Source organism: Acipenser ruthenus, chromosome 20 (genome assembly GCF_902713425.1).
Source record: "Acipenser ruthenus chromosome 20, fAciRut3.2 maternal haplotype, whole genome shotgun sequence".
Lineage (NCBI taxonomy): Eukaryota > Metazoa > Chordata > Actinopteri > Acipenseriformes > Acipenseridae > Acipenser > Acipenser ruthenus.
In genome coordinates, this window is record NC_081208.1 from 19,577,680 (window position 1) to 19,601,851 (window position 24,172).

Sequence of the window (24,172 nt, forward strand, 5' to 3'; positions counted from 1 at the left end):
TGTTAATGGCAACTAAATATATTACAGCCAATTTTAAAATAAGTTGTGCCCCATCTGGCCACCAAGCCCACCTTTATACATCTGAACTCCAAGTTGATCACACCATTGAATCAAGGTTACATTTGGCTAAACACAATGTAAAATAAATAAATAAATGAATCAAACTCAAAGGACTTCTACCATATGATTATAACCACTACCTGATTGTCAGTGATTTATAATATACTCAAGTCCATTTTGACCAATCACAATGCAGCATCAAATACAGTTATTAGAGAATAACAGCACTCTGACATCACTGCTTCAAAACAAAGGACCATGCTGCTTTACAAACATGCCGTAACAACTCTATAAAGTATGAAGAAACCTAAACTAAGAATGATACAGCTGATTAAAATTGTCCATTAAAAATGGTTGTGTCATCCTGTGCCTTTAAGCTTGTTGTACTACATCTCACACCAGACCAGATCCACAAGATAAAATACAATCTTCTTATATTACCATACTTTACATTGAATGCATGATGCAATACTCTTGTTGAGTCATTTCTCATGTGTTTTACCCACAGACCGTGTGCATTGCCAGTGAGCAGAAGAGATGGAAAGTAGCCCAATAACCCTATAGTAAAATATAAACTGCTGTTTCACTTTTGATTTCCTCATTATTCAATGGTTTAAAAAACATTACCATTAACCCATACAGAAAATAAATATATTTTTAATATATGGAATTATATATTTTTAAACCTGAAATGTATTTATAATATATTTTCTTAAACATGACATGTTGCTTAAATATATTTATACTATAAATGTATTTTGTAAATCAACATATTCGCATTTATACATTTTATTTTTCTAAATTATATTCAAAATACATTGTAAAATATGTTGTAAATAAATATATTCACATTCATATATTTAAAAGTGTATGCAGTGTTTTCAAAGAATATATTTATATATTGCATATAATGGGAGACTGCGACGGTCAGGCAGCACTAAATTTAAAACAACAAGGCTTCATAAGTTTATCCATGTACAGCAGATAAAAACACAGACACTGTGATTTTAATGTGGTAAATAAGTTTATTCTTGACGGAACAAATATGGTCGTTAATCAATCTTTCTGCAGATACCGAAGTGTTACAGATACCTCATAAAAAATAACTGGGCTAAGCCTAGTATTTAGAAGAAAAAAAAGAGAGGTCAATAACAATCAAGGACAAAGACATCAATATGAAAAAAATAATGAAATTGTAAAAATGTATTTCCAGTTTATTAGTGGATTTTTCTTTTTTTACTTTCATAGCTCTATTTTCAGCAACAATTCCATAGCTATTAATGAATTTGTAATTGGAAGCAGCAGTTTTTTGTAACGTCTCATAGTTTCAGAAGAACAATGTTAGTAGGTCTACAGAGAAGCAGCCCAAACACCTGTTGTAATGCAAACAGCCTTTTAGCATACGTTGAAAGCTTTTCATTTTTGTACTTGAGTGTTTTATAGACACTGAATTTTTACAAAATGTTGATATATTCCGCTATGTTTAAAGATAATAGTTATTTTTAAGTGAAATTGCGGAATTCCATTCCTTTCTTATTTATTTGCTTCATATCTTGGTGGAACACATGCAAAATACGGTGTGTGTCCAGGCACTTTACATTATGTAATATATTGTGAATACATTATATAATACATGTTTAGTAAATATATTGAATAATACATTTCTAAAAATACATGGACAATATAATTGATATATTGTTACCTGAAATTATATTTTAAATATATTTAAAATATGTTTAAGCAAATACATTCTAAATATATTTTCATATGATGAAAACGGGCCAATTTTGTAATATGTTAAATATATTTTATATAATGTTACATACATAATACATATATTTTTCCATATATTTTATCATTCCCAAAGACTATGAGTTTTATATGAATAATATGTTTGCAAAAATATATTTAAAATATATATTTTAGTATGGGAAGCATTGGAAAATTAAGACAAGAAAATAAAATGCCTGGTTCAATTTTTTTTTTTTTTTTTTTTTAAATTTAGTCGTTGCCAATTAGTTTTTATTATTTTCTCCCCAATTTGAAATGCCCAATTATTTTTTAGGCTCAGCTCACCGCTACCACCCCTGCGCTGACTCGGGAGGGGCGAAGACGAACACACGCTGTCCTCCGAAGCGTGTGTCGTCAGCCGCCCGCTTCTTTACACACTGCAAACTCACCGTGCAGCCGCCTCAGAGCTACAGCGTCGGAGGACAACGCAGCTCTGGGCAGTTTACAGGCAAGCCCGCAGGCGCCCGGCCAGACTACAGGGGTTGCTGCTGCGCGGTGAGCCGAGGACACCCTGGCCGACCTAACCCTCCCTCCCCCCGGGCGACGCTCGGCCAATTGAGCGCCGCCCCCTGGGAGTTCCCGTCCACGGTCGGCTGCGGAATAGCCTGGACTCGAACCGGCGACGTCCAGGCTATAGAGCGCATCCTGCACTCTAGCGAGTGCTTTTACTGGATGCGCCACTCGGGAGCCCCTGGTTCAACTTTAAACATTGTTGCTCAGAATAAATGTTGGCTAGAATGTTTTATTAAAAGGAATAAAAATACATTTGGGGCTCCAAAAAGATTATCTATACCAGTCAGTCCTTTTTTTTTTTTAAATGTAGTAGTCGGCAATTGTTTTTTATTATTTTCTCCCAATTTAGAATAGCCAATTATTTTTAGGCTCAGCTCACCACTACCACCCCTGCGCTGACGCGGGAGCGGCGAAGACGAACACACGCTGTCCTCCGATGTGTGTGCCGTCAGCCGACTGCTTCTTTTCAGACTGCAGAAATACAAGGCTGCAGGTGCCCAGCCAGACTACAGGGGTCGCTGGTGCGCAGTAAGCCAAATACACCCTGGCTGATCTAAGCCCACTGATATATAGTTGCAAACACCCACAACAAACATGACATTTGTTTTTGTATTCACAATGCATGCTTTTTACAGTCTTTGGATTTTGCAAACTGACATTTAAAAAAAATAGTCCTGAAAAAAAAAAACACTTGCAAAAGCAATAAACATATGGGGAACTTCCTGACATATTGACACTAGTTTAAGTGTTGCCATTTTATAGAGGAAATGTTGAGTTATACAGCAAACTGTCAAAACCCTGCCCACAATTATAAAGGGTAGCTTGCATGGCACCCGGGGAGAGGGAAGGGTGGAATTTGCCCATTGCATTAAGGAAGTGAAATGCAGGCTTTCAGCTGTCCAGGCACAACAACATCGAGAGACTTCAATGACTTAACCTGAAACCACATCCTTTTATAAACACACTCTCTGAAAATTCTTCTCATCTGAACCCTGGATCTGGACTCATTTTCATTGGATATTATTCCCTTTGTTCACAATTCCTCAACTATTATATTCAAATGATGCAAGAAGCACATGTTTCTACTAAAACAAGTGTGTGTGTGTGTGTGTGTGTGTGTGTGTGTGTGTGTGTGTGTGTGTGTGTGTGTGGGCAGGTATTACTATCAATGTGCGGGCAAAATTTGAGATAATGTCCCCACAAAGATAGTAACTCATGAAAAAATGACGTTATGGGGATGTCCCTATTTTGTAAAACACCTTTTTAAGAACTAAATATGCCTTAAAAAAAAAAAGTGTCAAAATATTTAGTTTGTTGTCAACTTTCACTCTGTGTGGAGTGTAGCGTTCTCGGTTCCCGCAGGCAGGCGCATCACACAGAGCGAGGAAATCCACACACAGGCGGAGGGCGGGCGCGAACCCGGGTCCTCTCGCACTGAATACCGGCGCTATGCTTCAGTGCGAGAGGACCCGGGTTCGCGCCCGCCCTCCGCGTGTGTGTGGGTTTCCTCGCCCTGTGTGATGCGCCTGCCTGCGGGAACCGAATACGCTACAGGAGTTTTGTCTGACTGTGGTTAGAAATAGTAAATAAAAATATAGTGAGAGTCAATGAGAAGTCCCCTCAAATATAGGAATGCAAACATGTATTATTATTATTAACTTCTTAGCAGACACCCTTATTCAGCGTGACTTACAATTGTTACAAGATATCACATTATTTTTACATACAATTACATTATTTATTTTTTTACACATTATTTTTACATACAATTACCCATTTATACAGTTGGGTTTTTACTGGCGCAATCAAGGTAAAGTACCTTGCTCAAGGGTACAGCAGCAATTTCCCCCACCTGGGATTGAACCCACGACCCTCCGGTCAAGAGTCTAGAGCCCTAACCACTACTCCACACTGTATGTGTATGCACATGTGTGCGTGTGCATGTGTGTGTGTAAGTGTGTGTTTTTGATGCCAGCTCTGAATCAATGCCAAGCCTGGAGCCAGACCAGCTTTCCAGCATTTAAGGTAACTTTGCATTCATAAAACGAAGAAGTGAAGAAAAGCACTGTGTTATTTACGTGGGGACAGTGCACAAGTGGACATGCAAACCCATTCTGCCTGTCTGCCAGTCATGTCAGTTACAAATTAAATTCAACAGTTAACAGGGCAAGGGATACAGGCGAGCCAGTATACCTGCCAAATTAAGTAAGTCACCTGTATTTATTTTAACAGTCTATTGTTATACACAGCCCATATCTTTTTTTGTTTCTTTGATAAACTCCTGCCAGACAGGGAATGCTCTTCTCAGTAAAAGAACACAATAGTGTGTCAGCAGAAGCGATATTACAGTGAAGCAATATTGGGGAACTTAAAAAGCTAATTTACTGTATGTTAAAGGAATATGTTATATAATGTACATTTCCCTAATATTTCACTTCTTACCTATTGAATATCCTGTTCTGTGTGTTCTGTATGATTCTCTGTGGTTGTTTTTATCACTGCTATACATGCTAGCAACTGCAACAAAAGGCTGACTGTGGGGATGGCTTCAATGCACAACGTTTCACCTACAGTATGGGCTTCAGTGTGAAGCACAGCGCTAATGTAAATACTGCTGCCCATAAATATGTAAACCTGGACCTTTTGATAAAGTGTTTTGTTGTATTTATTGTATTTCATTTTTTTTTTTTTAAACAGCAGAGAGAAGGAGAGGTAACAGACAGCGAGTGGGTCTGGATGTGGAGGGTTTAGAAGATGTCTCCAGGAATAGCAGCCAGCAGGTAGAAATACAAACAGTGAGCTCAAGTCTAAACCAGGGGTGTGTCAAATGGTCAACACCCAGCCCTTTTGCTCATCTCCTTGGGCAGGGGATGTACACAACAGGCTTCTGGCACCGATTTCAAACCAACTGCAAGGGCAAAGGCACATTTTCAGAGACGAATAAAGCAATTGTTTTGTTATTAGAATATCAAGAAACAATGTAGTTTCAGGAAAGAAAGTATTGATCTTTGCTAGTTTCAGTCTGTTAACATGGTTTTATTCCTCTATGAAAACTTGCTTTAAAACAGGTCCCCAGAGAAAGCAGTCTGAAGAAGCAAGATTGGTGACACTGTGGCCCTTTGATATTTATTATCCAACTACAGTATTCACTTATTTTCCCAATGTCACGATACCTTGTTTCCCACTCTATACAATAATAATATCTTTATATAGCGACTTTCATAGTGTACCACCATCACAAAGTGCTTTATAGAGGCAGGCTGTGAACTGTGCATTATATGCAGAGTCACTTACAATAGGACATTGATTTAACATCTCATCTGCAGGATGGAGCACAAGGAAGTTAAGTGACAGAGGTAGGATTTGAACCGGTGATCTTCTGGTTACAAGCCCAGGATTATAACCACTAGACTGCCTCCCAAGGCAAAGAAAAGCAGTACAACTGTTGCATTGCATAGTATGCTATACAGCGCAATTAGCTGCCCATTAAGTTAACTAAAACCAATGGCATGGTAAAAAGGGGGTGTTTACAGTATTGCATATCATTTTTGAGAATCTTGGACAAAAACTGACCCACTCCAGGTATTTTAACAATAGGACCTTCAGGCCCTTTTTTTAACTAATCCAGCCAAGTACTACTAATGTGTGAAGGCGATTCAGTTTATAGACACCTATTATGGTTTTTCATTTCTCACAGTATAACTTCCTCCCTTCACAATAACACCACTCAGTCACTATGAGTGGAATTTAAGTTGGCTGGGGTAAGTGGTATTCAGCAGCAGTAATGACCTGTGGCAGAATGGGTGGGTACTCTCAGAAGAGATGGAGCAATTAAGCTTTAAAAAACAGTGTGTCTTATAGTTAGAAGTCTTTGCTAATGACATAACTATTTAAATAGCAAACATAGGGTAAATATACAGCAGTACTGCAGGGATCTGGATCTGATAAAGCTGGCATCTCATGTGAACACCGGAATGCCAAATTGTGAGAGCCAGATATGGAATAATTGAAGAAACCACACAATCTTTCCATCAAACTGTGCCTAGTACTGTTAGAAGATTTGTAAATCATTGGGTAACCAACACCTTACTTATTAAACGTGTGATATAGCATGGTAAAAGAATACTGATATCGAGTAGTCATACAGTGCAGTAAATCACAGATATGCATGGTACAGCACGATCAAAATACACAGTACATACAAAGTAAAAGTTTGGTAAAGTGTGGTAAGCTTTTATGAGGTTATAGTTTTCAATGCATGTAAGTGATTGTTGTTGCAGTGGAACAGCTGTCTGACGTACTGCCCTGTTTGGTAAATTGGAAATATACTATGAACGTTTATGCAGTACTCTATGTGTATCTCTTAATAACCAACAAGTCACTGAAAAGACATGAGTGTGTGTTATTTCTGGCCATCCACGTGTGAAATAAAAACACTACTCCATGTACAGTACATCAATGGAGTACCCTGTTAAATAAGTACAATGAATGGAAAACAAAGTATGTGTAAGCCTACATAAAGAAGCTGAAATCAGGGAATGTATCTGCTGACAATGATGAATCTGAAATAGATATAATAGCTATTAAAATGAGCTCTGTTTTTTACTCTGTAGTGTTGACCACAAAAGCAGTTGTTTGATGCTAGTTATTTTCTATACTTGCTGTGTATAATGCTTTACTAATACTACTGTGTGTAAACGTGACTAACCTCTCTTTGCAGTTTCTTTCCGGCTCACATAGTTCCTGTACAGGCTGGCTGCAGATAATCTTTCTATAAGAGAAGAGGCTGAAGTACAAAAGAAAGGGATTTCATTATAACAGGGTTTGAGCAAAGCTTTGCAACACTATAACCGCAATATGTATTCAAAGTCTTCTTGGGGGGAAACACATTTCACTTTGCAATACTGGTATGGACTATAGTTAAAGATAATTACTTTATGACTTTACCCAATAACTGCTTTTACACCCTTTAGGCAGATACGATTTTAAGTCAAGTTCACAAAGGTTTCGGCTAATGTACACACACGGCTGGTTTCAAAGACCCTGTAGTCCAGTGCTAATAGGGTTCTGTGAAACCAGCAGATAGAGAAATAAGTTGTCGTTCAACAAAGAGTTATCTTGCTGCTCTAAGTAATCAAGCAGTTTTTCAAGGGAGGTGAGGGCTGTACTATGAGAAATGTGATCCTCTGGAATCAGCTGTTCCCCTCCCCTTCACTTCACTCTCTTCTTTTATTAAATCACAAACTATCTGTTTACCAATTTCATATTCTACTGAAAGTTGTTTTACAGGACTACCATTTCCAGCTTCTCAATGTTTTCAAGTTTTTTTTTTGAATTGTTAAAACCATGCGTTTACATTTACTTGCCAACATGTTTGCAGTCATAATGGCACTGAGTCACTGACTTAATGCGTAAAAAATGGGTAAAGTATTACAGTACACCTGTATTTTTCTTCCTGTTTTTCACACACTGTTAATAATCTGGATAAACCGCCCATGGGTAATTGAGAGTTGACTGTACATATCATTTTACTGTTATGTAGGGCGCGAGTGGTGTGATGGAAATGTGTCAGTCTGGCCCTGGGGGTGAGATGTCATGGACGTAACCAAAGAAACAGTTCTAACCACAGGCTGCCTGAATTCTTATTTGGAGGTATAGATCTCTGCAATTTGGGAAGGGGTTAAGTACTGTGTGTGAGAAATAAAGAGCAACATCATGTGTCCAATGTGTTGGTTAAATTATTGATGTATTTGTGAATCCTGCAAAACAGCTTGAGGAATTCTCTTGGTCAACAGTCTGCAGTTAACACATTGGGAAATAACAAAGCCAGTAGAGGATTAGCGTTCTCTTCACCACTGAGACCTATACTGGACCTTGCTAAGTATCTGGCAAGCTGCATGAACAACAACAAATACAAGGTGGCTCTGTGAAAATGTCTGCTTATACACAGTATCCTAACATGATGCAATCTGTCTGTTTGTCTGCCCATCATTCATGCTCAGTCAGAGCACAGTTACAGTTGTGCAGTTACAGAGTTAGGTACAAATGTAGTTTCTCTTGTGTTGTAAGAAAATTCAAATAGTGGTAGAACCGATGATCTGATTAGCATCTATTTTATTTTATTTATTTATTTTTACAAATACACGTTTAGTTGGTTCCCATTAATTTATTAAGGGGGTATTTCAAATGGAAGTAGGAAATAATCGCCACCTTTATGGTATGGTAATAGATGACATTACTGTAGGGTGACCATACATCTCCGATTTCCAGGGACAGTCCCCAGATGTGGTACTGTGTCCCTGTTTCACAAACCCTTTCACCGAATAACCTTCCTTTTAATTTCTTGTATTGGTTAATATGTCGGATGCATAAATGCGTTATAGAGAAATATGCAGACCATTTCTATTGTTAATATTATTCATTGTTATTATTATTAGCTATAATACTGGAGAGCACCAATCGTGCAGGTTTTCTAGGTGTCTTTACATCATCATTGGCTAAAGGTCTGGAACACCTGTTTATCTTGACTAATTAAGCCAAATAGTTGGTGCAATTAAATAACTGAGAGCTTGGTTGAAACGAAAACCAGCAGACCCTGTAGCTCTCCAGGACCAGGGTTGGAAACCCCTAATCTAGATGGTACAGCACTATTGCAGTTGCCATAGCTAATCCAGCAAGCTTCTCTAGTGCTACCAGCATCAGGAATACTGGTGAGTTCAATTTTGTATGTGTGTCCCTGGATTTGGTTTACAAAATATGGTCACCTTACATTACTGGAATACAGAATTGTTGTTCTAAATCAAGTCATTGTACTTTACCAGCAACACTTTTCCATGTACAACTGCGTGAAAGCTCTTGTAAAATGTGAAATCATCCAAGCCACTAAAAATTGAGAAATCATTCAATAGGTGCCTCCTTAATAATTGTCACCGGCTCATCTGAAGCATGTGATTCCTGTCATTAAGCGGTGATTGTAAAACAGGCGGAAGGCATGCAGACACTGTGGTTAGGGTTAGGAAGTGGGATCAGCCCTTGCTGGTCTATAAAGAGAGATGTGGGATCTGTAAACTGTAGAAAAACACCTGTGTTTTCTTCACACTGATATAATGCTTGGGGTGTGGGTAAGGTGGGAATCACAGGCCCATCTGCATAAAAGATTATAATGGTAATTTTTGCCCAGCGATTTATTAAATTACTGCCTGGTTATTTTACTGGCTAGTAATGGGTTTCGATTTGATTTGCCATCACGGATTGTTATAGAGGGATTGTATCTATACCTGTTCAAAATTATTTTAATGTATTTTTGATCAAGGTGAAGCATAACCCATTTGTAAGTATTCATATTGGGAGAAAAATAATGTACATGTTTAAATTATAATCAGTGTGTAGTTTAATAGTGTTTCCAAAATAAACACCAAGATGTGTTTATTATCTGTTTCTTCTAGGTGTTTAATTTCTGTTTAATTCTTAAACATTTGGTTTTATATACAGTACACCTTATCATACAAAAAGCTTCTTTTAAACTAAAATAAATAAATACAACTAGATAAAAAAAAAATCCAGCCTGTCACACAATATTAGAAAATGAACATATTTATTGTCATTTATTTTCAGTTACTAAAATACAACTTCTTGAACTAATCCTGTTTGACACGGATATGAATTTTTCAGCAGCTATGACCAAACGTTTTGCATCAACTAGAATTTTAGGGTTGAGACATAATAGATCTTTTATTTAACATTATGTAATCAAAGAAACTACAAAATTATATAGCAGAAGCCATAATACAGTATTTTATGATAGATTTCAAAATGCCACATTTGTCAATTTGTCATTTTTTTGTTAAGTATCATTGGAGTATGTAATTTAATGTTAACATAACATTATTTAGCAGGTTTCATTCGACTTTATGAAGCAAAATGAGTTCATTCTATAGGGTGATGCAACAATTTTGGCTATAGCTCTAAACAGTAAGTGTTGGGGGACTTATAACATATAATTCATTTTAAAATGACTTGAGCTGCCTCAAAATGGAATCCTATGAAAAAGTGCAGTACTAGCTTTCTGCGAATGGACAGTGATTTAAATGACCTAACTATTGGATTATTAAACATAAATGATTGTTTTTATTATTATTCTATATATATTTTTTGCATATGGGTCATCATATCTAAGCATTACTGCACAGTCTTGCCCTCCAAAAATGTTTTTGTGACAAGCGAATCAGGGTAGAACAACTGTGACTGTGGTTTGGCATTTTTACAGATTTTTAATGGAAAATTCTCTGGCTTTATAATATATATATATATATATATATATATATATATATATATATATATATATATATATATATATATATTGTAATGACTTTTACCCGAAATTTAATCCACTCAAACATGTGAAAATATTGATTTATACCAAGAAATCCATGACTTCACATTAAAAAAATCAGATTTACAGTGAGCCTTTTCAAAAGCACCCCCTGTGGCTGAGAAATTGACACTTGAGTAAGTAAGTCTGGTAAATAATGGTAAGGGCAGGAACAGCAATAGAGAATTTAACACACAAAATGGGAAATCAAACAGGTAGGAAATGCAATATTCAGAAAATGTAGACTACTGCTGGCAATTTCATACTTACATATGACACCTTTTATTGCTCTGAACGAGGGTTAAACTTAATTTTCTGATGCCCAATTTATAAATACATGTTTGTTTAATTAAGTGGTACTTAACATGCCACCAGAATCTCTATATGGACAAATATATCTTTAGATAACTGTCAAAAAACACAATTATAGATACTCATTTTTCAGCATGATAATTAATCAAAACTAGACTAATCAAATAGCGATACAATCAATGATATCACTACAACTGGTTACTGTTCAAACCCTCCCCTAGACCTGTATCAACAGTTTTTACTTATTGTACACATATAACTTGGCAGTTTTCCTCAATCAAAACAAATTGTCTGGCACCCTGCTTTTACTTGGCTACCACAGCGTGCATACTGGATAATAGCTGGCTGTTAGGAATGTAAAATAGATCATATTTAAAGCAATTTTACAGTAGCATCATTATGTGGATACAAAATGCATAAAACCCCTGTTCATTCTACAGAAGAAACCGTGCCAATTCTCACCTTCAGATTAAACTGCAAGAGCTTCCAAAATACCTGCAAGTATACAGGAAAGCCAGATAAGTAAATAAATACATGTATTATAGTTGGCAAGTCATCGCTGTTACACATTGAGCATACTTTTGTATATTTGGATTTCTATTATATACATACTCAAGCCAAAATAGATTGTGGGCGCATTTAAAATATGCCTCTTTCATAAGAAGAAGCTGAAGTGTGTCAGGAAATGAATTAATCAATGTTTATCAAAGTTATGATGAACTAAGTGTCTGGAAAAAGTCATAGCATAATTACAGGACAACTTCTTTACAGTAATGAGACTGAGTAACACATTTGCATGCCTGTGGATCCATGGCGGTTACAGAAAATAATTATTCTCAAATAACCGCGATAAGCTGGCTGCCTGCTCAGCAAAGAATAATTTAATTCTAAAATGTAACATAAAAAAAGTAAGAGAGACCAATTAAAAGACTAACGTTGTGTGACCTAAATAGAGCTCTCAGGAACATGTCTTTTTTTAAGCACATCCGGTACAGCAGAGTGTAACCATTAGCATGTCCCCCTGCAACACTCTGCCCTAGTAGATGTACAAAATGCCACATAAAACAGACATGTTTCAGGATAAGATGTATGGGGTATAGTACTCTGAGATTAGACATGTTTCTACTGAGGCCACATTTGCATTTGTTAAGATAACTGGGATACTTCACACCCATGCTAAGCTGCTCTTAAATCCCCTGCTCAGAAAAAAACACACTCAGATTCGCTGAGACCAGCAGAAATTTTAAATGTCTATGGTTTTCATAATGGAACATTTGGTGTGCTTGTTCAGTGTGATCTGCCAATTGATTAACTCCTGGTCTCTCTGTCGATCTTGCTTCCAGAGAACAATGCAAACGAACTCCACGCATGGCAGTGTTTAAAACGAGGAGATGACCCCTTCAATATAACCATTTGTAACCTTTACTTTCTTAAAGTTGTTGCAGTTCTGATCTTTCTTAATAAAATGCAAGAGAATTACAAAAAATACGGATTCCAAACAATTATTAAACACGTGTATGTATGCCTGTGTGTTCCTTTCAAAAGCAGCTTAGTCTGTTCCCCAGTTGAGAATATGATCTACTTTTGAGCCCTGCTCCTGTATAACCTATGCAGTACATCCATTATTATTAAACATCAGGACATCCATAACTAAAACACTCAATTCTTTGACAAATGTTTCAACTAAAAATATTTCTCCACGTCTTCAGTAGTATTACTACAAGTTACATCAGGACCATGACATTGTGCCAATAGGGTTCAAGGTGAGAGGGAGTTTGGTGCCCTCACAGTTAAAACTGTCTGGGAAATTGCCAGTTATATCATGTGGGATACTGCAGCTTTAATGCAAAACAAAAAAAGAAGAATGTGAAAGAATTGAAATAGTCTCAAAGCCAGTAAAAAAATCACCTACAATTGCCAGTGTAACACACTAATATTTTCCTTGCTAAAGATTCAACATGCTGAGCAAACACAAAGCTTTAAGCTCCCATTTCAAACACCTCATATTACATGCGATTGCTTTTCAAGTTTGGTGCTGCTGCGACACACTTTGGCTTAATTTTACATTGCAAAGTGTGTGCTTCTCTTCAACCACAAATGATTCTCAGTGGTTTTAGTGAATCTGATAACAGACCACAACACCACCACCTTCATATCTATCTAATTGGCCAGACTCAGAAAGTTGTGTTTTTTTTTACATAGGCAACCCTTACAGTCCTAGACCAATCTCTCCTCAGCTCTTCCAAACTTGGATTGACATAACAACAGAAATGTCTGTGGTTTGTTTGGACAGCTGATCCGATTTAAAAACTCCTCTTCAGCTAAACAGAATGGTTAATGTTTCTATTCATACTGCATCACATTTCCTAAAAAACACATTGTTTTGATTAATCAAAATAATACCCAACAGCATGCCTTTAAGTATGAATGCCATATGCTCTCTGGCTCAGCAATATGTGTTGTTATGTGCAGAGTACAGAACGAGCAGGTGTACCTCAGTATAAGTACAAGGTACTAGCCCTGTACTTAACATATCTTTACCATACTATGTACAGTATGGACATTGACACTTTTCACTGACTCCTTATCACAGCACTCCTCTATTGCCCCATTCTTTAATAAATCAACTAAAGTGATGTACATAGACATGTAGTTTTGAGGATCACAAATAATGGGCAAACATTGTGTAAATTCAGTACCTTGTGCCTTGGTCTACAGTAACTAATGTCATGGTACTTGCGTAGCTATATCTTGAGCAATGGTCATCCAGCTGGTCAATATGAAAAGGAAAATACCTGGAATGTGTTAGTTCTATTATACATTTCTTTTCTTGTGCCATGTGAGTACAGTAGGCTTTGTCTTTTATGGCCAGATAAATGTATGATAGTTCGATGGGGCAAACAAAAAACAAATCATATTTAACTTTTTTTTATTATTATTATTTACAATTTAACATAATAACAAGTATTTAACAAGCATTCCCTGCCATGGTTGCATGGACCTTCATGAAAAAGTAGCCTGTCATGATCTACACCCACCATTCTCTACACTGTGGAGTTTATTCAATTGAATTGAACGGTGGCACATCTGAACACTGCCATGGTTTAAACCACAGTAACAGTGCGTGTGAGTCTCTTAAGTATAGATCTATGGAATAACCCCAGTATGTACTCTTCTGCTACGGCCAAAAGTTTAGCATTACATATAATTTTAGGATTGAGACCCTTTAAAAAAAAAAAAAAAAAAACTATATGACTATAATTTTGATTCAGCATCATGTAATCAAATAAACTACAAAATGATATCGCAAAAGTCTACCGGAAGCCAGAATAGTAGTGCATTAGATTTTGAAATGTCACATTTTTCAACTTTTGGCCATAGCTGTACATGTAAAAAAGTGAGACGGCATACCTATGAAGACATATAATAACTGCAGCCCTGCTGCTTTGAATTTCATATCAGTATGGAATGATCCATACACAGCAATTAAGAATAATATTGAACATATGTTGTGAGTAGTTCATTGTCTTTTAATGATTCATGGAAATAGTGGTATGGAAACAATTCAAACCCAACTTCTTTCATTCTTTCTTTTTTTCAAATCACCTGGTAAAACAACTGGCTACCATCTATTCTCACCACAAAGAGCCTAATAAACAATCAAAACAACAAAAAATGTGAGCCTGGCACTTGCCTGCACCAAACCACAGGGATAAACTGGCAGCCTAATCTTCACAATGTTCCAGGAAAATATTACTATTCCGTCTATATCTCCCTTTCATGAACATCGGCAAGCAATCTGACTGTCGCAGAGTTAATAAAGTCCATGCCACAGAGCTTGGAACAATGAAAACAAAGTACCAACCAGAAGAAATACACTTTGACATGACAGACACCGTCATAAGGACCCCAGTGTTTCGTCAAGATGCATTAATGCCTAGGTGGGGCAGCAGTGTGGAGTAGTGGTTAGGGCTCTGGACTCTTGACCGGAGGGTCGTGGGTTCAATCCCCGTGGAGGACACTGCTGCTGTACCTTTGAGCAAGGTACTTTACCCAGATTGCTCCAGTAAAAACCCAGCTGTATAAATGGGTAATTGTATGTAAATATAATGTAATTGAATGTAAAAAATAATTTGATATCTTGTAACAATTGTAAGTCGCCCTGGATAAGGGCGTCTGCTAAGACATAAATAATAATGGGTAATAACCCTACTAAGATCACTGAGTGTCTTCACCCTCTGGGGCCGGTTTAAATCAAGCCTGGGGACTGACATGTGAATTGAATTCTGGAGACCTCAAGCCTCACAAAAACTGGTGAAGAAAATCTTTGATTGGTGCGTGGACTGTGAAGCTCAAAAAAGGTAAGTTGACATTTCCTGTTCTGCTAAATAAGGTTCCATTCCCGCACAACATGCCCCATGCCCAGTATCTCTAAGGGAGATGCACAACAACACAGGAAATAGGTCACATTTGTTCTGAGGTCATTGACTGGAAATGACTGAAACAGGAAGTATTTAAAGCAGATTTAAAGGAGAGCTTTCTCCAATATTTTATAAGGTTAAATAAAACAAGTAGAAAGCATTACAAAGTGTTTTTCTTAATCATTTGTGCATAACTAAATTCCATGTATCATACTTTTTATTATTTAATATGAAATAATGTTTGTTTAATCTAAAAAAAAACTCACGCAATGATTAATTACATACGTAAATTGATTATTTCAATTCCATTCAAACATGTTTTTCCTATGGACCATTTCAGAGTATTTCCTTTCTCATTTGTAACGCTTCACTGCTTTGTACTGATTCATGGTTGATACAACTGCATCTTGATGCAATGTGACATTACATTGTATGCTACAGTAAAATACATTTCTGGTTTACTGGTAATTCTTTTGGGAGCAGTGAACTAGAAAAATATGACCTGGAAACAATGTTTCAATGCATATAATAAGCATGAGAAAATCATGGCAGACTGCCATGTCCCATGGCAAACTTTTATACGGATAGATATTTGAGAATGAATCCATTTGTGTTTGTTGTATCTGTTCCAATTGGTAAAGGTGCAATGAACACCTCCTGCTCAAACCTCACTGTTGAAAGGCTTTATCCATTTAAATCCTGTTGGCTGAACAATTCAGATCAATGTCTTGCTGTTAGCTCATCTCAAATCTATCTCCCTCCAGGCATCACGACTTCTTTCTGTCTTATTCTATTCATATTGGCTAGGCTACCAGCAAGTATTTTTAACAAAACAAAGATATGATTGTGTACAGCTATGGCCAAAGGTTTTGCATTATGTAGAATTTTAGGACTGAGACATTATTAAAATATATATATACATATATATATATTGTAAGAAAGAGCGGCGTCGCCTTTAAGAAATGGCGATGCCATTTGAAAGACTACACAACCCAGGAACCTCAGCACTAATGGGCAAGGTGGGGTTTCTGGGTATAAAGGGAAGTGGAGCGGGACAGCTGGGGGTGATCGTGGGGAGCACCGCCGGTTTGTCCTGCTGAATAATAAGATTGAGAGTGCATTACGTAGTATTGTAAGGTAAAGTGAACGTTTGGTTTCTTTTTTGAGCAAAAGTTGTGTTTTGTTTATACCGTGAGCGTTTATCCTCTTGGTGAGGTAGTCTTTTGTTTTGACAAAGTTTAATTTATTTTATGAAACGTTGGTAGAGAAACACTGCCTCTCGGTAATTAATTTAAAACAGTTCCGCGGTTTCCGTGCTGATTGGGAACCGTCACAATTTTTTTTCAGTTTTTCGTTAAGTATATGGAAAACTGCAAAGCTGTATGCAATTCACCGGCGTAGATTTAGCTAAGGACGGTAGGGACATGTCCCTACCAATGTCAAGGGACCGTTGAATTGTCCCTACCAATAATTTTGATAAATCTGAAACGTCTTTTGTCAAGTCATTTTATCTGCTCCACAAAGGGTTAACTCTCTCAAGCCCCCCGCCCCTCCCCCTCGTTACTCCTCCCTCCTCCAAAAAAACAAACAAAAAAATAACGCTAATTTGATTGGCTTAGGCCCTTCCAAAATGCATCACTGTAACACGGACTCAGTGTGTGGCTGAGGTCAGGGACCAGCAGAGTGTGTTGCTTTCATTGAAGTGCGAAAGTGCACAAGGACTCGGGAATGAAAGGTAAATCTCCGGGTTTAAAATAAAAAAAATTCTAGTCATTCTTAAACGGTGTATATTGTGCCACAATTTTCACATTTATTTTAAAAAATAAGAATAAATATAATCAGTTTAATTCGTTGTTTGTGTTTGTTGGTTAATGCGTTGTCACATTATTTCAATCCTCCTCCTTCCTCCCTTTGTAACTAACTTACTACTTGCTTGATATTTTTGTATCGTGTGTGTAAAAAGCGAACACGAACATATATTTGATTGAATGGACAGTGTGACTATCCAGGCGGCTAAATAAATGCACTATATTATATAGGCAGTAATAAAATATATATATTAAAAAGTCAAATTAAACGGGGGCGGGGGACGACGACGACAGATATACAAATAAATTTCAGTGCGGCGTGAGTAAAAAAAGGTTGAGGCCCGCTGGCTTAGGCTGGACTCTGGAAAGACGCTCATCTGAAGTTGCCGCTTGCCGGTCAGTCTGATAGGAGTGTGACCCACTGACTGAATGAAAGCCAGGTGCCGGGGCTGAAGGTATTGTCAGGTCGTCAGCAACATAGTTTGAGAGAATAAACCTACCGACCTACCTACCTATTATGTTAGCGACCCATTGCTAGCTGCTAACCCAACGTCCTTGGTGGCTAGCTAGCTTGTTTCACAGCTAAATCATTATGTGTGTGTGTGTGTGAGAGAGAGAGAGTGTGTGAGTGTGAGTGTGCGTGAGCATGTTCTGATATCGTCATCCAACTAACGTTAGCTAATCACTTCAATTTGGCTTTAGGTGACTAAAGCATAATAGCAACCAAAAAAAGAAAGATGGACATAAGGAAGTTTTTTTTACAAAAAGTCAAAGTGTAAGTAGGAAGATGTTATTAAAGTAATAAACACAATTGATAATGATTCTCATAGCAAATGAGCGTGCATGTGCTCATGCTTGTAGCGCCAGGGGTATTGGTAGCTTACAGTAAGGCTGGGATAGGTTATAATTCAGGTTATTAGTAATTCTACAGCAGGGATGTCAAACCAGCTTCCAGGAGGGACACTTTATCATAGTGTTTTAAGTGTATACCAGCCAACTTCATGTCAATCAAATTGTCCTCGATTCATGTCCAGCATTCATTTCAAGCCACCAGAAGTTACCTTTTAACAGCTGTCTCCTAAAAAATTTCTTCCCGGGGGGGCATGCCCCCGAACCCCACTAGCGACCGTGACTCCGCCCCCCTACAAAATTATGTCCCCACCAATGTTCAAACCAAACCTACGCCCTTGATGCAATTCAATATGTTAGTGTAACATTATTCAGCAGGTTTCATTCGACTTTATGAAGCAATATTAGTAAAATTCAATAGGGTGATGCAAAACGTTTGGCCAAAGCTGTAGACTTAACGTATACGTATGTGCTTATTGGAGACAAGAGGCTTTACATTAAGCCTGGTAAGTCTGACGTGTGACATGTAAAAATGCAAACATTAACTTGTACAGCAGTTACATTGTAAACACCATTTCCAAGATCTACAACATGTTCATGCATACATTAACAGCATGTTAATATACCACAGACAAGTGGGGTAAATTCAAATAGTAGTAATAGTAGTACACCATCAAAATTAAGAAGGAAAAGAGAGAAGTGAAAACATCTGAATACTCTCTTAGGAAGAGACTGAAACTAACTAGGCCAAAAGTAAGAACTGGAATGCCATAACAGTCTATTGCTATTGGCCAATGGCAAGGTTTAATTCTGCAGACCTTTAAGGCAAAGAACTTTTCTTTCCAAGTGTAGTTTAGTTAGAGAAAGCTTTGAGACGTATTAATTGTTTCAGTAATTGCCTATGGCAGACCCAACGCACAGCTAAATTAGTTTGATTTATTATAATAACTACACAAACCAATTCAATTAGCTTGGTGATGAGATTACTATTTACAAGAATTAGAGCTGAAACAATGGATTTAGAGTTGCAAGACTGGCATTGTTTGAGATTAATGCTGACCGGAGTATGGCAACCATCTCCATCCTGACTACTGAACATCTGGTAACCCTCTTCATATCACTGCTGCAAGCAAATGTCACGAAAAATCATTTAAGGAAGTAATAAGGCTTTGCATTGTCTTACTTATTGTTAGCAAAATAACATCCTAACAACAGCTGTACTTCTTACTGTTTGCCAGACTTCATGGCAAAAGAAATTATTCTGCCACCACATTTTCCAGGCATTGTTACCTTCCTGTGCTGGAGGAATTAGAACCCAGCAGGATCCCATATAGTGCTGGCTGCTTCATAGAATGCAAATAGAAGTGCAAGGCTCAGCATGTGGGGTCCTAATATCTGTTGCACAGGAAATGAACAAGCAGTCAAGGTTTTTGATTAATCTTACAGTATACTGCACAGTCCTACTATATTTAGCAAAAAGGGCTAGAGCAAAGAAACACAGGACAGTTCTTACCTGTAACTAATTTGTTTTTTGGCCGTGTTATACAACTAAAAGGATTTGAACCTACTTAGAAAATCTGCCTGTCTGTATTGTTGGGAAAGGATAAATGGAAAAGGAATAAATAAATAAATAAATCAATAAATAAATCGGGAAAACTATAAGGAACTATTTTTTGCTTAAAAAAACAAAAATAAATAATTATAAGAATACAATTACGAACTCAAGAAACAACCCTGTACCTATAATATTATAAGTGTTCCTCCTCTCGGAAATGTACTCCCACTGAATTATTTAATAATAATACAAATAATAATACTGGCCGGGTACATTGAAAGAACCTTCAAGATCTATTAAAAGACTGCTTTGTGCAAATAACAGTATCATAATTTAATAAATATACTGTACCTGTAACACAGAATGTACTTTAGCGCTTTTTTAATTTAAACGTCATTTAATCATCTAATGATTCCAAAAAGAACAACATCGTTTCCTGGGATGGCTTGAACGCAACCAGTTTATACTTCACTGTCGAAGTTAATTGCATATGAGGTAAATATGTCTTATTTGTTCCCTGATAATATTGAGTTTCACTTTTCATCGATTGACACATAACCGTTGTTCCATACTTCATTGAATAACAAAATGTCAACGCAAAAGTAAGATGACAGTATGTCTGGAAAAAGATGTTGCCTTCTGAAAATATTGCCCAGACCCAATTCTGCAATAAATACCATGAAAGAGCAATGCCTTTCTTTCTCCATCTGGTTTTGAAACAGAAGAACAAAAGTAATCCTCTTAAACAATTCACTTGATACAATAAGCCAGTGATATCATTTCTTCCAACCTCTTCATTTAATAGGGCTGACAGATCTGACTCATAATTAGAGAGGATTGTTACTAGGGTCAGCCCGTAGTCAGATATATAACAGACAAGGTATAAATAAAGTCTTGGTTCTTCCAGGACCATTTTCTTTTTGTATCCTAATAGGTTTGTTGAGTGTTTTGTAGAGTGAATTCCATTTTTACTCAACCTACTGCAGAACTTAATAGGACTGTGATCTTATCTACTTATGAAATCCAAAAGGAACACAATAAATCTTCAATACCATGCACTAGCTTTTTAACACAATCCCTGCATATAAATGATTACAGTAGAAGAACAAGGTCTTAAAGGAAGGTGAACCAATGTTTAAAAATCAATTTTGTATCACACGCCATGTCAACAGTGCTCCCATGTGCCTCTGAAGAAGATCTTTCGGTGCTTTGCTTATATTTTTAACATCAATTTTGACTATTCATACAATCACAGACAACGCTAAAGATGTTATACTTTTGATTTAATTCAGGCCACAAATGTCAATAGACCAAGGCCGTGAAAAACAGGAAACACAATTAAACAGAAGAAATAAAAACACACAGGAAAAAACAATACAGTGCACAAAATAATCTCATTAGACAATCAAATGGAGAATATTTCCTAATATACTGTACAAACAATACAGGCTGACTTTGAATATTGGCAAGGCTTAAGTTTATAGAAGATGTCTTTATGATAGGGATTCTCGTGATGTGTGGTTTCAATATGGATCATGGCAGCGGTGTGTCAAGGATATGTTTGTGTACGAAAGAGGATGCACACAAGGACAACCAGAATGGAATCTGAAGAATCTTTGCTTACACGTCTGCAAGTTACAAGGGTTTTCACAGCAATGGAAACAGTGCTCATCACATCTCTAAGACACTTGTTATTTCACCAGCTCAGGGTGACAACACAACAGAAAATGTATCATGGTGAATGCTGCCAACAAGATTATCATCAAGATTTCACATTGCACTTGACACATTATTATTGGAAAACAGTTTTCCAGATGAATTAACCTGTAACCCGGTGGCATTATAATGGTTCACAGTCCTAAAGGTATGGTTTATATAACCGAGATTTTCCAAATATGTAATTTTTTTTTCTGCTTTTATCATTTATGTGCTTTGCAACTATTCTGGCAGAAACTGATTGGCTGTGTGGGGAAGTGATGTGGGGAAGGATTTCCTATAGGTGTAGCCTTGTGCACTAAAGCATGTGCAACACTGATATGCTTCCCCACAATTAGCCACGGAGGCATTTTCTTCTGCAGTAGTTAGTACTCTAAGTATGGAAAATAATTATCTTAGCAAAAGCTTGATTGTATTTGAACAGCATACTGTCGCACCCCTCTTTATGTGAACTGCTCCGTCATGGAATACAATTTTCGTATAAAAGGGCCTTATTTCCCTGTGGTAGTGTGCCCCGCCCATGTGTGTATTTTGTGTTATATGTTGCGTGTGGTGTGTTAATGTTGGTTTATAGGTATTGGTGCATGGGATATAAATGGGTCTGTGTAGCATGAGTGATATAAAATATATAATTGTATTTAGACACAAGGATGGCACAATCACTTCACACGCAGATTAAAAGGGGTATTTGTATGGAAGCACGGGAAGTGTACAAATTAGTTCACGTGCAGATGTATCGAGATTCCAAATTGAATGATTGATTAGCAATCGAGTCTTGGTACACCTGCATAAAAGATGCAGTGTTTCACTCACTCGGGGTTGGGTGTTCGGTGAGTAGAGAACGGGAGAGGGAAGGAGAGTAAAATAAAGTAAAAGAATAATTAATAACAATTGCTATTTCATGCTGGAAGGACCAGCACAATACTTGTTTGTTTTGACTCACCGTGTTTGCTTGTCTGTTAGTCCAATTGTTGTTTAAGTGTTAGTCCGTTTTGTTTGTCTGTTTATTTTGGCCTCAAGTGCCGTGTGCTGTGTTTGTTTTAAATCTTTTATTTGTGTCATTCAATAAACACACACCCGCCAGTACTGCCTATCTGTGTGTTCCTTTCTGGCCAGACGTCACCCCTACAGCCAGCCTGTTCACAGTCCCACACAATCCGTGAGTGGTTAATAAGTAATTGCAAAGATGCTATATAAATGTCAATAGCCTTTTCCATCCCTGCTCTACAGATCTTACCAGGTATTTGACAAGATCTCTTTAGCCAGTATGAGGTTAATGTGCTGAAGCCAGTTCCAACCCTCAGAAAAATGCCCTTATGTTGATCTAGTAGTGAGATATTTTCACAACACGTGTTGAAATCACTTAAATAACGAGTTCTTTTATTGAGCTTGGTTCACTCTGTGGCTGAATCACAGCAGGCCTTCCTTTCCCTCTGTAATTGAGTAAAACAGAAAGGAGGACCAGCAGGTTAGAGCTGTCAATCCCTACAAACATTTTTCATTGAGTAAAACACAAATAATTCTCTCTTTTTCCTCAATAGGCCTTTTTTTTCCTCAACAGGAAATTAATTTAGTTTCAGCCTCAGAATATTTTCTCCTTTTAATCCAATGAGGTGGGGGGGCCTTAACATTTTTTCCTGAAAAAATAAATTAAGGAAAATTTCATTTTTACTTGTGAAGAAAAACAGAAAGAATAAAGTTATACGGTCATTCTCAATGGACTGACTGGACCTGGCATACGGTACATCTTAACTAAGAGATTAAATACAAAAAATGGTCATTGAAAGGATGATACTAGCTGGTTTAATCAGCATAAAATGTATTTGTTAAATTAAAATATTTGCTGAAGGCACATTGATAACTTAACATTACAAATCACAGATTTTATAATCTTGTATACAGCATAAGGCAGACTGCGTACGTAAAATAGCATTATGTTTAGGTTTAAACAGCTTTTATGCATGCCATCCAAACTCTTGTTAGTACTGTAAGTATGTTTCCAGGGAGATTACACATTTGTGACCCTTACTACTGGTTAAACACGTGTCTTTTTGTCAAAATATACTGTATTCAAACAAGTCAGATGAAAATCACACATTGTATCATTGTATGAATACATATTATGCATTGTATCAAAATATACAAGCCTGCTAGCAATAAAGGGATTGTGCACTGTACCGCTATGGCCAAAAGTTTTAATCACCCTATAGAATTAAATAATTTTGCTTCGTAAAGTGGAATGAAACTTGCTGGATAATGTTACGTTAACATATTGAAATATATACAGCTTTGTATTTTTCCATATACGTAATGAAAAAATGACAGAAATTGAAAAATGTGACATTTCAGAAATCTAACATGAGATACTGTACTACTATTATGTTTTGGCTAGGTCAGTACTTCAGCCAAAAGTTTGTGTTCTTACTTAGGCTTGATTGATCAACCTGAACCTCAATGGGTTAAAATGGATTTTCAGAACATTTTGCAACATAAGGGAAGAGGAAATCATTGTGGGTGGCATCAACCACATATCCTTGGTTATGATGGGATTAACCCTTAAAATAAGTATGTAAACCAGATCAATGCAATCTAGGTCAATTTCTGCATGCTGCAAAAATGCTCCAAAAAATTCATCTGTGGTTTATCCTGGGAAGGTATAGGCTGATCAAATCAGCCATTTAGTTTTACTTTTTTATTGAGTGCAGATACAGATGAGTAAAGAGATAATCCAATACTATTCATTTAGCTGACTACATCTCACGCTGGTTGTGTTTTA

At 36.9% G+C, this 24,172-nt stretch overlaps 1 protein-coding gene across 1 annotated transcript in view; it reads right to left on the reverse strand.

The window, feature by feature from the left end:
- LOC117425843 (zinc finger protein 469-like) overlaps positions 1 to 11,534 on the reverse strand; it is a 231,084-nt gene extending 219,550 nt beyond the window's left edge. Inside the window, exons 1-2 of the mRNA XM_058993604.1 lie at positions 11,510 to 11,534; positions 7,073 to 7,150 (exon numbers count right to left, since the gene is read on the reverse strand). The gene's annotated coding sequence lies outside the window, so the exon portion shown is untranslated. The remainder of the gene's footprint in view (positions 1 to 7,072; positions 7,151 to 11,509) is intronic.
- Positions 11,535 to 24,172: the final 12,638 nt, after the last annotated feature.